Source organism: Danio rerio, chromosome 5 (genome assembly GCF_052040795.2).
Source record: "Danio rerio strain M-AB ecotype USA chromosome 5, GRCz13ab, whole genome shotgun sequence".
NCBI classification, from domain to species: Eukaryota; Metazoa; Chordata; class Actinopteri; order Cypriniformes; family Danionidae; genus Danio; species Danio rerio.
The window spans coordinates 8,953,395-8,968,773 of NC_141025.1; the positions used below are offsets into that span (position 1 = coordinate 8,953,395).

General features: G+C 36.0%; 1 long non-coding RNA gene across 1 annotated transcript; it reads right to left on the reverse strand.

The window, feature by feature from the left end:
- Positions 1-6,571: 6,571 nt before the first annotated feature.
- LOC147843839 (uncharacterized) lies at positions 6,572-9,716 on the reverse strand. The gene is made up of 2 exons (XR_015490928.1): positions 8,822-9,716; positions 6,572-7,784 (listed from the first exon to the last, which is right to left on the reverse strand). It is a non-coding gene; the product is annotated as an uncharacterized LOC147843839 (long non-coding RNA).
- Between the last annotated feature and the right edge of the window lie 5,663 nt (positions 9,717-15,379).

Here is a 15,379-nt window from a genome sequence, read left to right on the forward strand (position 1 = left end):
GCACATTAATAAAGCTCATTTGAATTGAAAAGTTAGAGGTTTTATTTAATCCACAATGTTTCATAGCGTTAACTTTTCTTCACTATTATTTTATGTTATTTAATGGGTGAAGCAGTGGCGCAGTAGGTAGTGCTGTCGCCTCACATCAAGAAGCTCGCTGGTTCGAGCCTCGGCTCAGTTGGCGTTTCTGTGTGGAGTTTGCATGTTCTCCCTGTGTTCGCGTGGGTTTCCTCCGGGTGCTCCGGTTTCCCCCACAGTCCAAACACATGCGTTACAGGTGAATTGGGTAGGCTAAATTGTCCGTAGTGTATGAGTGTGTGTATGAATGTGTGTGTAGATGTTTCCCAGAGATGGGTTGCGGCTGGAAGGGCATCCGCTGCGTAAATACTTGCCGGATAAGTTGGTGGTTCATTCCGCTGTGGTGACCCCGGATTAATAAAGGGACTAAGCCAACAAGAAAATGAATGAATGAATGAATGAATGTTATTTAATGACGACAGAGGATCTGGATGAGAGGTTATGTGAGATTGTGGGTTTTGTTTTTGTGAGAGTTACTGGAGTGAAATCTGTCCGCTCATCAGGTCTGAACAGCATTTCTGTCCTGCCATCTCACCCTTTTCCAGGAAGTCAACAGCGTTTCATCATCACATTTGTGGTGAAAAGGGAAGCAAACAGAAGAACCGTCTGGTCAATAGACACTGAGTGCACCAAAAGGCTTGACAGGTTAATGTGTTAACAAGTTACATTTGAATCAATTACATTTGCGCTTAGGTAATAGAATCTCCTCCCACTGATTAGTGAGGAAATATTGGTGCTTTATAGAGCAGGTCATTTGGGTTTTCCAAAAAAATCTTATTTGTAGCTGTCCTTAAACATTCACTCATTAATTTTCCTACTTCGACTTAGTTCCTTATTGATCAGAGGTCACCACAGCGGAGTGAACCGCCAACTATTCCAGCAAATGTTTTACGCAGCGGATGCCCTTCCAGCCGCAACCCACTACTGGGAAACACCCAAACACTCGCATTCACACCCACACTCATACACTACAGCCAATTTAGTTAATCTGATTTAACTATGTTTACAATTACAGAAAAACACAAATATTACATTATTACATTACAAATTACATCTAATTACAAAAAAACAGTTTGTATTGTGAAGTCCTAGTTGGGAAACCTTGCGTTTTAAGCTCAGCCTAAGGACTTCCTTATTGCTCAGATAACTGAATGTTTGGAAAATGTATTGGTATGCTGTCTGAATAAGATTTGACGTTTTGGATACCGGCATTATGAAGTTTCATTCCTCCATTATCTGCGAGTCGTTCAATAAACGCAAAAGTAGATCGACATATTTCAACGCTCTCAATGTTTTTTTCACTCTAAATCAGTGAGACCAGTTTTGTTTTTTAGTTTTTTGTTTTTTTATGCTTAACTTAAGGAAATGACCATCATCCAACAGCTAAGACATTTTTTGTTTTGGTTTTGTTTGTTTTGAGCGAAGTTTCAAAGATATTGGGGGTTTCTTAACTTTGTATTGTTGTTTTGGGTACATGATTTAGTAATTCAACATATTTTCCATCTAATAAATACAATATATATTTGCATAGAAACTAGAACAGCATTTTTATTTCCATTACTCCAAAGTGTCCATTATTACAAGTGACAAACATTTCATTCTGTTACTATATACAGCATATATATATATATATATATATATATATATATATATATATATATATATATATATATATATATATATACACACACACACACACACACACACACACACACACACACACACACACTGAAAACCCTAATAAGTTGACTGTACTAAAATAATTAAGTAAACTCATTGTCTCAATTTCATTTATTTGAATTGACTATACTTAAATTGTTCAGTTCACCAAATGTAGTAATAAATAGTACTTAGTACTAGTTAAATAAGCTTAAATATGTAAGTTTTGGAAGACTCCATTACTCAATTAAATTAAGGCAATGAGTTTACTCAATTATTTTACTTCAGTCAACTTATTAGGGTTTTCAGTCAGTGCAACTGATGTTTTCAAGAGTACACAAGAAAAAACTAATGGACTCAAGAAGTTTTTTTGTTCACTCAACTTCAGGCATTTCTGCAGAAAATATTCAGTAACTTAAAATATTTTGTTACAGAATAGTTCACCTCTCCAGAAAACTAATAATCTTATGTTTACCCAACTAAATGTTTTTTTGTATTACTGACTAATAATTTTAGGTCAGTGCAGCTGATGTTTTCAAAGGCTGAGTGAACAAGAAAGAACAAGTCTCCTGTGTGTCTCCAAATAGTCAGCATTTCAACACTTTTTCAGCATTTTTTCCAACCCTGAACAGAGTCTGCTAAAGGCTCTAAAGGGGCTCATCATGGAGACACAGTCCGACCCTCAGCAGCAATAGCAGTTGTTTCGCAATTATGTTCAATGAGCTGATGATTTGGACGAGGGTATCAGGTGATTCAGCGCCCACACTCGAAAAAACAAATAGTTTTGCTGCTCCTTCAAACTACTGATTTAAAATGAGCTAAAACAACACAATTATTGAGACTTTTTGGGACAACTTAATCAATTTATGTTCGATCTACTTAAATTAGTAAAAACGAGTAAGTTAACGGGCGAGGCAGTGGCGCAGTAGGTAGTGCTGTCGCCTCACAGCAAGAAGGTTGCTGGGTTGCTGGTTCGAACCTCGGCTCAGTTGGCGTTTCTGTGTGGAGTTTGCATGTTCTCTCTGTGTTCGCGTGGGTTTCCTCCGGGTGCTCCGGTTTCCCCCACAGTCCAAAGACATGCGGTGCAGGTGAATTGGGTATAGGCTAAATTGTCCGTAGTGTATGAGTGTGTGTGTGAATGTGTGTGTGGATGTTTCCCAGAGATGGGTTGCGGCTGGAAGGGCATCCGCTGCGTAAAAACTAGCTGGATAAGTTCCGCTTAAACCACAATAAATGCTTGCAGCTATACTTACTGTACTTAAATTTCATTCTTTTTTTATTAAACTGTCTGACATATATGGAGATTGTGCATTATAAAGTATCCTCTAAAAACATTCAGCTCCAGGATGGTGAATGAAGCCTCTTAATAATAAAGCTCTTGCCTGAAGGGGTGACCGTGGGGTTAAAAAGTCAATCTGATCGAGGGTTGTAGGGGCATATGGGGGGAAACAAAAGAAGAATGTGTGACTTACTAGCCCACAGAAACACTGCTGAGAAACATCTGCTTGACTCTGCTCTCTTTTTCACATTTATTTATGATTTTGACTTGCATTATGGGAGCTTGTTCTTTCTTTTAACAACTTTTAACCTTGAAAAGTTCAAAAAAGAGGCTTTTATGAACATTTTTAATGGTTAAAAGTGATTTATTGTCTGGGTTGGTGTTGAATATTATGGTACGAAAACCTTGTAATAAACTGACAACACATATACATTTGACTTGTTGCTCTTTTTAATATTTCTTATACTAGTTCAACCTAATAAAATGTCAATAAAGTCACTTTGTTAAACTGTAGAGTTGAATTTTAAACATCAAAAGTCGACAGAACAAAGATCAACATCACATAATGCAATTCACAACCATAAATAAACAGAAAACCCCTTCACAAAAATCACAAAATCACAAAATACAGAAACTGTTCATTAACAGATAATTTTCCAGTGTATACTTGGAAAACACTTTAATTTAGGGACCAGTTCACACTATAGACTATAACTTCTGCCTCAAATAAACATCTAATTGCTGTCAGGTTAAGTCTGGTTAATTTTTAAGTTTATGTTTCTAAGGGATCTGAAATTTGATGATGCAGAATAAGACATTAATCTTAGGGTTTAGATATTGGGTAGGATTGTTTATGCACAATAATCTAAAACACTTTAGTTTATAGTACTAATAAACAGCCAATATCTTTATATTATATTATATTATATTATATTATATTATATTATATTATTTACAATTATCAGTTATAAGCCAGCAGTTAATAGTGGGAATTGGTACTAAATTAAATTATAAAATATATTTATACAACAGTTTATACTATTTATACAGTTATTTATACAACAGTTCTGTCTGGTTATATTCTTTATATATAAATAAATAAATTTTAAAATATTTCATCTTTATAAAGTTTTCTTATATTTATAATTGTATATTTTTTGGTTTAAATATGAATGTTGATTGGTAAATTCATACCTAATACATAATTTACCAATCAACATTCATATTTAAAACCATATTTAAACCAAAAAATATACAATTATAAATATAAGAAAACTTTATAAAGATGAAATATTTTAAATATTAGATTAAATTATAAATTATTGACTCGTTTATCAGATGAAGAACCATATGTGGTTACTTAATTGACATAGATAACAATATTCATTTATTCAGAATTAGTTTTAACCCCCTTCTTGTTATCTTGTTCTGCAATAACAATCAGTAAAAACCATCAGTACAGCAGTGAGTATTTCAATGAGGGGCTTAAAAAGTGTTAAATGGCCCTACTTTCTATCATTATTTGTAAACACCATAACATCTTGATAAACTATATGCAAATGGGACTAAAGTTTCAATTCTGACCTCAAACTGTGGGGTGACAATTAATGGGACAAATCTATAAAGAAAAACTGAATTTTTTGTCTCTCGGTCTAAAAACAGAGTGTGCCAAAAGGTGCAGCAGAACTTCTTAGAGTGTTCTAACACTAAGCAATCCTATCTCAAACCCGTTTGACCTCCATTTCCCGGTTCGTTTGACAAGTGTGAGTGCTCCGAATCAGGCCCAGGTGCATTTCAGTTGGGCGGCCCTGGCCCGGTTGGAAGAAGTGTGCCAGACTGGGTTCAGTTGGGATTTAGCACGGTACACTTATAGTGTTAGTGCAAATCGCAACTGAGCGCAAAACTGAAGACATGACCTGACTTTTAAGGGACAGCTTCATATGGATTTATTAATCATTCTTACTTTTCAATGAACATGAGCTGTCATAGTTGATTATGCAAAGCCCTCACTACACATCAGCTGCATCTTCAGCAAACCTCTTAATACATGCAGCAGATGACTTTATGAAAGTAAAGAGAGATCATGTTTTGATCCTCGACGGGTCTCACGCACTCAAGCAATGCGATTTAGCAGGTCAGAGTTCACCAAGCTTGAACTTTGCACTGAAGCAACCTGCGAAATTTGACACATGATCCTGCGTTTCCGGTCTGACGCATTCGCGTGCATATGAATGGAAGTCTATGGGGAGTAAAGTCAAGTGTGACCGCAGCTTAACTGAGCGAGATCGCTTCTCTTCCTAACTGAACAGTCGCATCGGTGACTCAAGTGTGTTCAGCTCGGAAGGCAAAATTGCAGTGTGTGTGCAAGCCGAGGGGTACAGGGGGACAGGGGACAATGGCGCTTGGGCACAGTTCAAGATAACGGTGCCTAGTGTGAGTACCCCCTTTGTGTGTTTGCTCAAACTACTTATTTAAAATGAGCTGAAGCAACACAATTGTTAAGGTTTCTTTTGTGACAACTTAATTGTTTTGTGTTCAATCCACTTAACCCTTGTGTGCTGTTGGAGATGTTTTCAACCACTCTGGGGTGATTCTGAGGCAAAATTTGGCCACAGCTTTCACAATTTGCCTCAGCAAATAAACTAATTTTTGCCGACAAATCTCACTTTGACACACAGTTTTGGAAAATGCTTTAACATTTTTCAAAAACTCAGCAATACACTTCTGGCAAATTGACTACACTATAATTATGTCCGTAGCTGTTTTTGCTTGATTGACTTTTATTATTATCACATTTTTTGATTGCGAAGCTATGACACCATAGAATCATGCATTCTTGATTGTTGCTGGATTGTTGGGAACAGGTCAAATTTGTACATTTGTACTGTTGGTCACCAGTCCAACAAAAGCTTAGTTTCTTGCTTTTATATTGAGTATAGTGTGTGTGTGTGTGTGTGTGTGTGTGTGTGTGTGTGTGTGTTTTTGTGACATATCAGGACACAAATCCGTATAATGACATGGGTATGACACAGGTATTACAAAAAGGAGGTGAAATATGAGGACATTGGTGACGTCCTCATTTCTCAAAATCCTTATAAATCCTACAGGATGAGTTTAATCAGAGAGTAAAGCTGCACACAGTCTCCTGTGATGGTAGGGTTTAGGGGTGGGGTGGGGTGAGGGCAATACAATATACGGTTTGGGCTGCATAAAATGAATGGAAACCTATGTAATGTCCCCACTTCTCACAAAAACAAACAATACATGCCTGAAGTTGAGTGAACAAAAAAACTTCCTGAGTCCATTTGTTTTTTCTTGTGTACTCTTGAAAACATCAGTTGCACTGACTGAAAACCCTAATAAGTTGACTGAAGTAAAATAATTGAGTAAACTCATTGCCTTAATTTAATTGAGTAATGGAGTCTCCCAAAACTTACATATTTAAGTTTATTTAACTAGTACTGAGTACTATACTTAATTTGGTGATCTGAACAATTTACAATTGTGTGTGTGTGTGTGTGTGTGTGTGTGTGTGTGTGTGTGTGTGTGTGTGTGTGTGTGTGTGTGTGTGTGTGTTTGTGTGTGTGTGTGTGTGTGTGTGTGTGTGTGTGTGTGTGTGTGTGTGTGTGTGTGTGTGTGTGTGTGTGTGTGTGTGTGTGAGAGAGAGAGAGAGAGAGACCTTTGCACACATACCTTGATTTATTTGAGAAAACAAAAATAAGCAGCTCAGACCAGTAAACATTGTAAGTGTATTTAAACTTCATAATCTGCTGTTTTACTCCATATGAAAGCTAGAAACCTTTTTTGCCCAAGGCTATCTAAAGGTTAAATGCTGCCAATTGATGATCAACAAGTGAAATTACTTATCTGACCTCTTTCCAACAGGGAAAACCACCAACAATCAGGAATGCATGATTACATGGCGCCATGCCTTTGCAATCAAAACATGTGGTTATAATGGAAGTCAATGGGGCAAAAACAGTCAACAACATAACAAAAGAGTTGTTAATTTAAACACTACACTAGGATTAAATTTGTAAAAACTGACATTAACTTAATTCCTTCATGTTGTCCGAACCCGAATCGATTGTATGAAACCCAACATTTTTTTACAGTGTATACTTCATTTCTCGCTCTCCAAGTCAACATTACATCACTTCAGCTCTCCATCTGTCCCTTCAAGAAGCCCTTTAGTGCCATGTGCAGAGTCAGGGCGGGTGTCTCCCGCGGGACTGGCCTGTATTTGGGGCAGGAGATGCGATCCGCTCGGCTCTCCTCCCTCCAGAGAGCACAGACAGTGGGAACGCGGGGAGCTGTGCACCGGCTTTGTGCTGCGGGGCTTTTGTGCGGCGGGTTTCCCAGGATCAGACTTCAAACCTCAGGACAACGAGGCCTAAGTACATCAGTCTCAATTGACGGAGCACAAAAACACTGGTCCTGGAGTGACGCTGGGGCTGCGGCGTGGGGGCGGGTGAATGAAGGCAGCTGATCTCAGGTCAGAGGAGCAAGTACAGTCTACTCGCTTTAATGTCTGCCAGATATCTGCTGATTGTCTGCAGGTGTACAGGTGTACACACCCCATTATGATGATCTATTATTAGGTATTATTAATAATGACTATTCAAATAACAAAAATAAACACTATGAATGAACTTGATGGAATTATGTTGTGAACATAAAACAAATTAAAGATTCATAATGTTTGGGTTTTATATAGATCCCAGTTATATAACTAATATTATTAGCGGCTAATATAGTTAGCATATTACTTTTTTAATGGGATGCTTTTTAAAAGAGGCTGCTTTCAGCAAATTATCATTTATCAATATTATCAATATTATCGAATTATTCACTTCATTGGTTTGTGCTATATGTATACTATACACTACCTGACAAAAGTCCTGTCGTCAATCCCACTTGTATTAGCAACAAATAATAACTTGACTTCTAGATGATAATTTGAAAAGTGGCAGAAGGTAGATTTTTTCTGATGAATCATCTGTTGAGCTGCATCCCAATCATCACAAACACTGCAGAAGACCTACTGGAACCCACATGGACCCAAGATTCTCACAGAGAATCAGTCAAGTTTGGTGAAGGAAAAATCATGGTTTGGGGTTACATTCAGTATGGGGGCGTACGAGAGATCTGCAGAGTGGATGGCAACATCAACAGCCTGAGGTATCAAGACATTTGTGCTGCCCATTATATTACAAACCACAGGAGAGGGCAAATTCTTCAGCAGGATAGCGCTCCTTCTCATACTTCAGCCTCCACATCAAAGTTCCTGTAAGCAAAGAAGGTCAAGGTGCTCCAGAATTGGCCAGCCCAGTCACCAGAAATGAACATTATTGAGCATGTCCTGGGTAAGATGAAGGAGGAGGCATTGAAGATGAAGCCAAAGACTCTTTATGAACTCTGGGAGTCCTGCAGGAACGCTTTCTTTGCCATTCCAGATAACTTTATTAGGAAGTGATTTGAGTCATTGTAGAGATGTATGGATGCAGTCCTCCAAGCTCATGATGGAGTCAGACACAATATTCATTCTGTTTCCACTGCAGCATGACTTTATATTCTATACTGGACATTATTTCTGTTAAGTGACAAGACTTTTGTCTAAGCAAAGTCAGACCTTACTGTCCTAAGGAAATCATTAAGAATCAAGACATGATCATGTTTTATTGTGGTAAAATAAGCATAATCTAGAGGCTTTTGCCTTTCATATAAGCCACTTCTGATACCAAATGATCAACTAGAAGTCAAGCTATTAGTGGTTGTTCCTAAAACATGAATAGGCGACAAGACTTTTGTCAGGTAGTGCGTGTATCAATAGGGACAATTTATATTTACAAAAAATTGTATAAAAACTCCAAGTTAACCAGTAATGTATTAAAAAGGGAAAAACTAGTAAAATTGACCAAACACATACAATTATTAAAAGCTAAATTAATTGGGTAACATATATACAGTTGAAGTCAGAATTTTAGGCCCCTGAATTATTAGCCTCCCTGTTTATTTTTTTATTTTTTTCCAATTTCTGTTTAAAGGAGAGAAAATTTTTTCAGCACATTTCTAAACATAATAGTTTTAATGATTCATCTCTAATAACTGATTTATTTTATCTTTGTCATGATGACAGTAAATAAAATTTGACTAGATATTTTTCAAGACACTTCTATACAGCTCAAAGTGACATTTAAAGGCTTAAGCAGGTTAATTAGGTTAACTAGGCAGGTTAGGGTAATTAAGCAAGTTATTGTATAACGATGGTTTGTTCTGTAGACTATCGAAAAAAAAAATTAGCTTAAAGGGGCTAATAATTTTGACCTTAAAATGGTGTTTAAAAAATTAAAAACTGCTTTTATTCTAGCCAAAATAAAACAAATAAGACTTTCTCCAGAAGAAAAAATATTATCAGACATACTGTGAAAAATGTCCTTGCTCTGTTGAACAACATATGGGAATATTTTAAAAAGAATACGAAATTCAAAGGGAGCTAATAATTCTAACTTTAACTGTATTTGCTAATTTAAAAAAAAAATGTTTTAGTGAAAACCCTAAAATTACAAATTGGAAATTACTAAAAATTTTAATTAGCTCTAAATAGCTATAGTGTATATAAACAAAACAAAAAATCTTAATAATAAAAAACAACAAAATCAATTACTAAAAATGACTAAATAATAAACAAAAATCAAAGTGAGAACTAATAATAGTTACTTAAAGGCAATTTAAAGACAAATTTGGATTTATTGTTGCCTTGGAGGTGAAGAAATATAATAAACTGAAAATATAAACCATAAAAGCTAATTCAAAAGAGAAATTACTTTCTAAAATCATACTGAAAAGTGCAACTTTAATAAAAATGTAAAAACTTATTTGAAAGTAGTCTACACTACACTACACTGCAAAAATGCTTTTCTTAAGTACATTTGGACTCGTTTCTAATCCAAAGGTTTTAACATTTCTAAACCAAAAAGCATTTTCTAGACAAGCAAAAAAATATTGTCTTAATTTAAGAAATAATATGTCAAAATTAAGTGAGGTAAAACAAGCAAGATAATCTGCCAATGGGGTAAGCTAAATCATTTTAAGTCATATAAGGAAAAACAAAATTAAATGCTTACCCCATTAGCAGATTGCTTTGCTTGTTTTAAGTAAAAACTCACTAATTTTTGATGTATTATTTCATAAACAAGACAATATGGTTAGCTTGTTTAAAAAATGTTGATTTAAATTCTTACTTTAAGAATTTTTAGATGTTTGCACCAGAAACAAGACAAAAATTTTCCACTTTTTTGCAGTGTAAATGTACAAATAATACCAAAACGATGGTGATGGCACTGAATTATGTCATTATTCACATGCACTTTGATTTAGAACAGCCGTACATGTTCACGGTTAATGACTTTCGTAAATTACACATTAACTATAATATGAACTGTATTTTACTGTAGGATGGTTATGCATATGGTAATGTATTTTAAAGTTGCATTGTGAAAAATACTGTATATTTACCAGTAAAGACGTATACACCACTGTAAATACATATACAGCAAAATAAATGGTGCTGCGAATGTAAATACAGTATTTTTGCTGTAATTGTTTTACAGTAAGTCGCTGTAGATTCTGCGGGAAATTGTTAACAGTGTTTTATTTATAAGGTCAAGAATAGTTTAGTGTTTGCGTCTGCATGTGTCTGGTCTGTGGTAGTTATTGTACATTCAGTTGTAATAATGAACCGCTGTGAGTTTGTGATCAGTCAGAATGGAGCTGAAAGCAGACCCAGGATCAGTTTGCTCAAGCTTTTGTGCTCTGCGTGTTTTAGGTTTCTCTCTGGAACAAGAGCGCAATAGCGGCTTCCTTCATTTTTAATTGACGCACTTTGAGATATTTGATGTAATAAGCCAAGATTAACAATAGCCGTTGATAATGGGCAGAATATAAAGGCAGCTGCTGTAACAATAGCACATTATGGCTCTTCTCAGGCGTCTGATTTCTTTATCATTCATCAGCGTTCGGCGAGAGGAGGCCTGAAATCCAGCCGTGGGAAGAACAAAACCAACTACGCAGATGAACGGCTTATAGAGCCACTGTAGAGCTGCAGCATGAAACAAATTACTTTTAAAATGAAAACAGACATGCATGACAGATCTGCTGAACTGTTGCGCTTTCATTATGAACATGTTCAACGCCGACATCTAGTGGACAGATTGCGCATGTGCGACGAGACGAGCGAAGAGGGATTTATTTAAAACATCGCCAACTAGTGTACAAATCAGAAAAACATTTAGCCTAGCCTACGAGTGAATCTAAAAAAAGCGTTATTTTTTATTTATTAAATTGTTTTTTAAGTGTTTTTTTTTTTGTAAATGCTAAAATAGTTTTCCATATTTTAAACGGCTTTTTAAAAGCATTATTTTAAATAATAGGAAAAGGAAAAATCTGATAAAAATCTAATGAATATCCGTGATGCATTTTTTAATTTTTCAATAGCAATTATTCATTCATTCATTTTCTTTTTGCCTTAGTCCTTCTAATGATCTAGGGTTGCCACAGCGGAATGAACCGCCAACTTATCCAGCATGTGTTTTACACAGCGGATGCCTTCCAGCTGCGACCCATCACTGGTAAACATCCATACAGACTCATTTACACACATACACTACGGTCAATTAAGCTTACCCAATTCACCTATAGTGTATGTCTCATGCCAACACGGAGAGAACATGCAAACTCGACAAAGAAAATACCAACTGACTCAACCGAGGTTCTAACCAGCGACCTTCTTGCTGAGAGGCGATTGTGCTACCAACTGCGCCACTGTGACACCCCCTCAATAGCGATTATAAATCCATAATATCCAAATATTCACAATGCATTAAAATAAGCCTTCAGGGTAATCTGACCTGGACAAAACTGTCCTGAAATAAAGGAATTGCTGGGTAAATATTGATTAATTCATTCATTTTCTTTTGCTTTTCTAGGGCCACGTCGTGGGGGCAGCAGTCTCAGGAGAGAACCCCAGACTTCCCTCTCCCCTGACACTTCCTCCAGCACCTTTGGGGAGATCCCGAGGCATTCACAGGCCAGCCAGAATGAATTAAACACTTGCAACAATACTTGAGCTTCTTGCAACAACTTAATTGTTTTCTATTCAATAAACCAAACTCTTGTGTGCTTTTGTGGATGTTTTCATTCACTCTGGGGTGATTTTGAGGCTTAATTTGTTTCAATTTTTTTTTTAACTCAACAATACGCTGGACAAATTTACTACCCTTTCATTATGTTACATGTATATATATATATATATTTATATATATATATATATATATATATATATATATATATATATATATACACAGTTGAAGTCAGAATTATTAGCCCCCCTGATTTATTAGGGCCCCTGTTTATTTTACTCCCCAATTTCTGTTTAACAGGGGGAAGATTGTTTCAACAGATTTCTAAACATAATAGTTTTAATAACTCATTTCTAATAACTGATTTATTTTATCTTTGTCATGATGACAGTAAATAATATTTGACTAGATATTTTTCAAGACACTTCTATACAGCTTAAAGTGACATTTAAAGGCTTAACCAGGTTAATAAGGTGAACTAGGCAGGTTAGGGTAATTAGTCAAGTTATTGTATAACAATGGTTTGTTCTGTTGACTATCGAAAAAAAAAATAGCTTAAAGGCGGCTAATAATTTTGTCCCAAAAATGTTTTTAAAAAAAATAATAACTGCCTTTATTGTAGCCGAAATAAAACAAATAAGACTTTCTCTAGAAGAAAAAATATTATCAGACATACTGTGAAAATGTCCTTGCTCTGTTAAATATCATTTTGGAAATATTTAAAAGAGAAAAAAAAATCAAAAGGGGGCTAATAATTCTGACTTCAACTGTATCTTTAAAAAAAGTTGAAATAATGAATTAAAAATGTAAATTAAAATAGCTAAAAGGAAAAATCTGATATCGAATAACCATATTGCATTTTTTTAATTCTTCAAATTAAAAAGCATCCAGAATGCAAAAGTAAAACTTTATCTTTAAACTTTATCTTTAAACAAGCAGGAAAAAGTATATATACAGTTGAAGTCAGAATTATTCGTCCCCCGGTTTATTTTTATCCCATATATCTGTTTATCAGAGAACGGATTTTTTTCAACACATTTCTAATCATAATAGTTTTAATAATTCATCTCTAATAACTGAGTTATTTTATCTTTGTCATGATGACAGTAAATAATATTTGACTAGATATTTTTCAAGACACTTCTATACAGCTTAAAGTGACATTTAAAGGCTTAACTAGGTTATAGGCAGGTTAGGGTAATTAGGCAAGTTATTGTATAACGATGGTTTCTTCTGTAGACTATCGAAAAAAGAATTAGCGTAAAGGGGCTAATAATATTGACCTTAAAATGGAGTTCAAAAATTAAAAACTGCTTTTATTCTAACCAAAATAAAACACATTTTCTCTAGAAGGAAAAATATTATCAGACATACTGTGAAAATTTCATTGCCCTGTTAAACATTATTTGGGAAACATTTAAAAAGAAAAAACATTAAAGGGGGGCTAATAATTCTGACTTTAACAGTATATCCATACTCCCAGGGTCATGTTTATCAAAGTGGATATTTAGCCGCACCATGTTGGTGTTTTGTAACACCTCTTTTTCACGAGGTGGGTCATTGGCCCAATGCTCATCACCCAACCTGGAGGACCTCGACATACTCACATACACTACTGACAATTTATATTCAATAATTTTATTTATTTTATTTATAAGTGGTCATCACAGTAGAATGAACCACCAACTTATCCAGCAAATGTTTTACGCAGTGGATGCCCTTCCAGCTGCAACCTATCACTGGGAAACATCCATACACACTTATTCACACTCATACACACTTATTCACACTCATACACTACAGACAATTTAGCTTACCCAATTCCCCTATAGCGCATGTGTTTGGACTGTGGGGGAAACCGGAGCACCATGAGGAAACCCACGCCAACACGGGGAGAACATGCAAACTCCACACAGAAAGGCAACTGACCCAGCCGAGGCTCGAACTAGCAACCCTCCTGCTGGAAGGGCATCTGATGCATAAAGCATATCCTGGAAGAGTTGACTTTTCATTCAGCTGTGGCGACCCCTGATAAGGGACTAATGTTGCATTCGCAAGTCTGTGTGTGTCTCTGTTGCCCCATGTGCTCTCTCTTTCTCTCTCTCTCTCTCTCTCTCTCTTTCTACCTCTCTCTCTTTCTTTCCCGCTCTTTCCCTCGTCGCAGGTCCTACCCTATTTACGGCATCGACGTCACTAGGGATTGGCTGGAGTGACGTGGGGCCTCTTTTAAAAACAGGAACAATCGTGGAAAGCGGAGAGGGAGTTGCATGGCATGTTGTTTGCAAGTGTCGTTAAAAACTATAAGAGTGATGCTTGTTGTGGTTTGTGTATTTCTGTGTTGAGTGTATAAATTTGGTTTCTTGTTGTTGTTATCCCTCCTGTGTCCACCCTTCCCTTGTAATTTTTGTTCTGGCTTTGTTTGTTATCACTGTAAAAATTATTATACGGTTTGAAGCAGTAGGGGTTGAAATATATATAACTGATTGAAACGTATATTTATATATATATATATATATATATATATATATATATATATATATATATATATATATATATATATATACATACAGTATAAATGAGCAATATCACACAATTAGCAGTGTATTATGGCTGTATATCGGCACTGGTGGGAGGCGTGCATTAGCGCCCCACCAGTGCAGATATACAGCCATAGCACACTGCTACGAGTGTGATATTGCGTTTATACAACAGTTCGATGGCACAATCATGTACATAAAAAAGAAAATCAAACACGGAGAGTCTAAAACCCTTTTGTATTAGGAACTACTTTCTTCCGCCATTCATTCACATCTGCAGCTGACGTCAGAACAGCAGAAGCCGTTACTAATTCACCAACGTCACTTTAGAGCTAGTATTTGAATGATTCTCTATAGCGCAATGTGAAGCAACGCTTCTGGTGTGTGACCCCCTTAAGGTGATGACATAACAGCAAATTTTGCTCACATTTTAGGATTATAAGGCTGAGCGTGACATGAAATGCCATCCATCTACAGAGATTTCTAACCAGACTGCTGTCGAGTTTGCGATAAGGAGAGACAAGGCTGAATCCAGCTTCTTATTCGCAGTTTCTAATTGACTCTATGCGGTCCACCTTAAAACCCCGAGACTTCCGTTTTTTAGCTTTTTAATTCGCGCTCAAGAGAACACACTGAGGAAGGGCTTATTATGCAGTTCTGGCGCCATCTTGGGGATAGACAACATC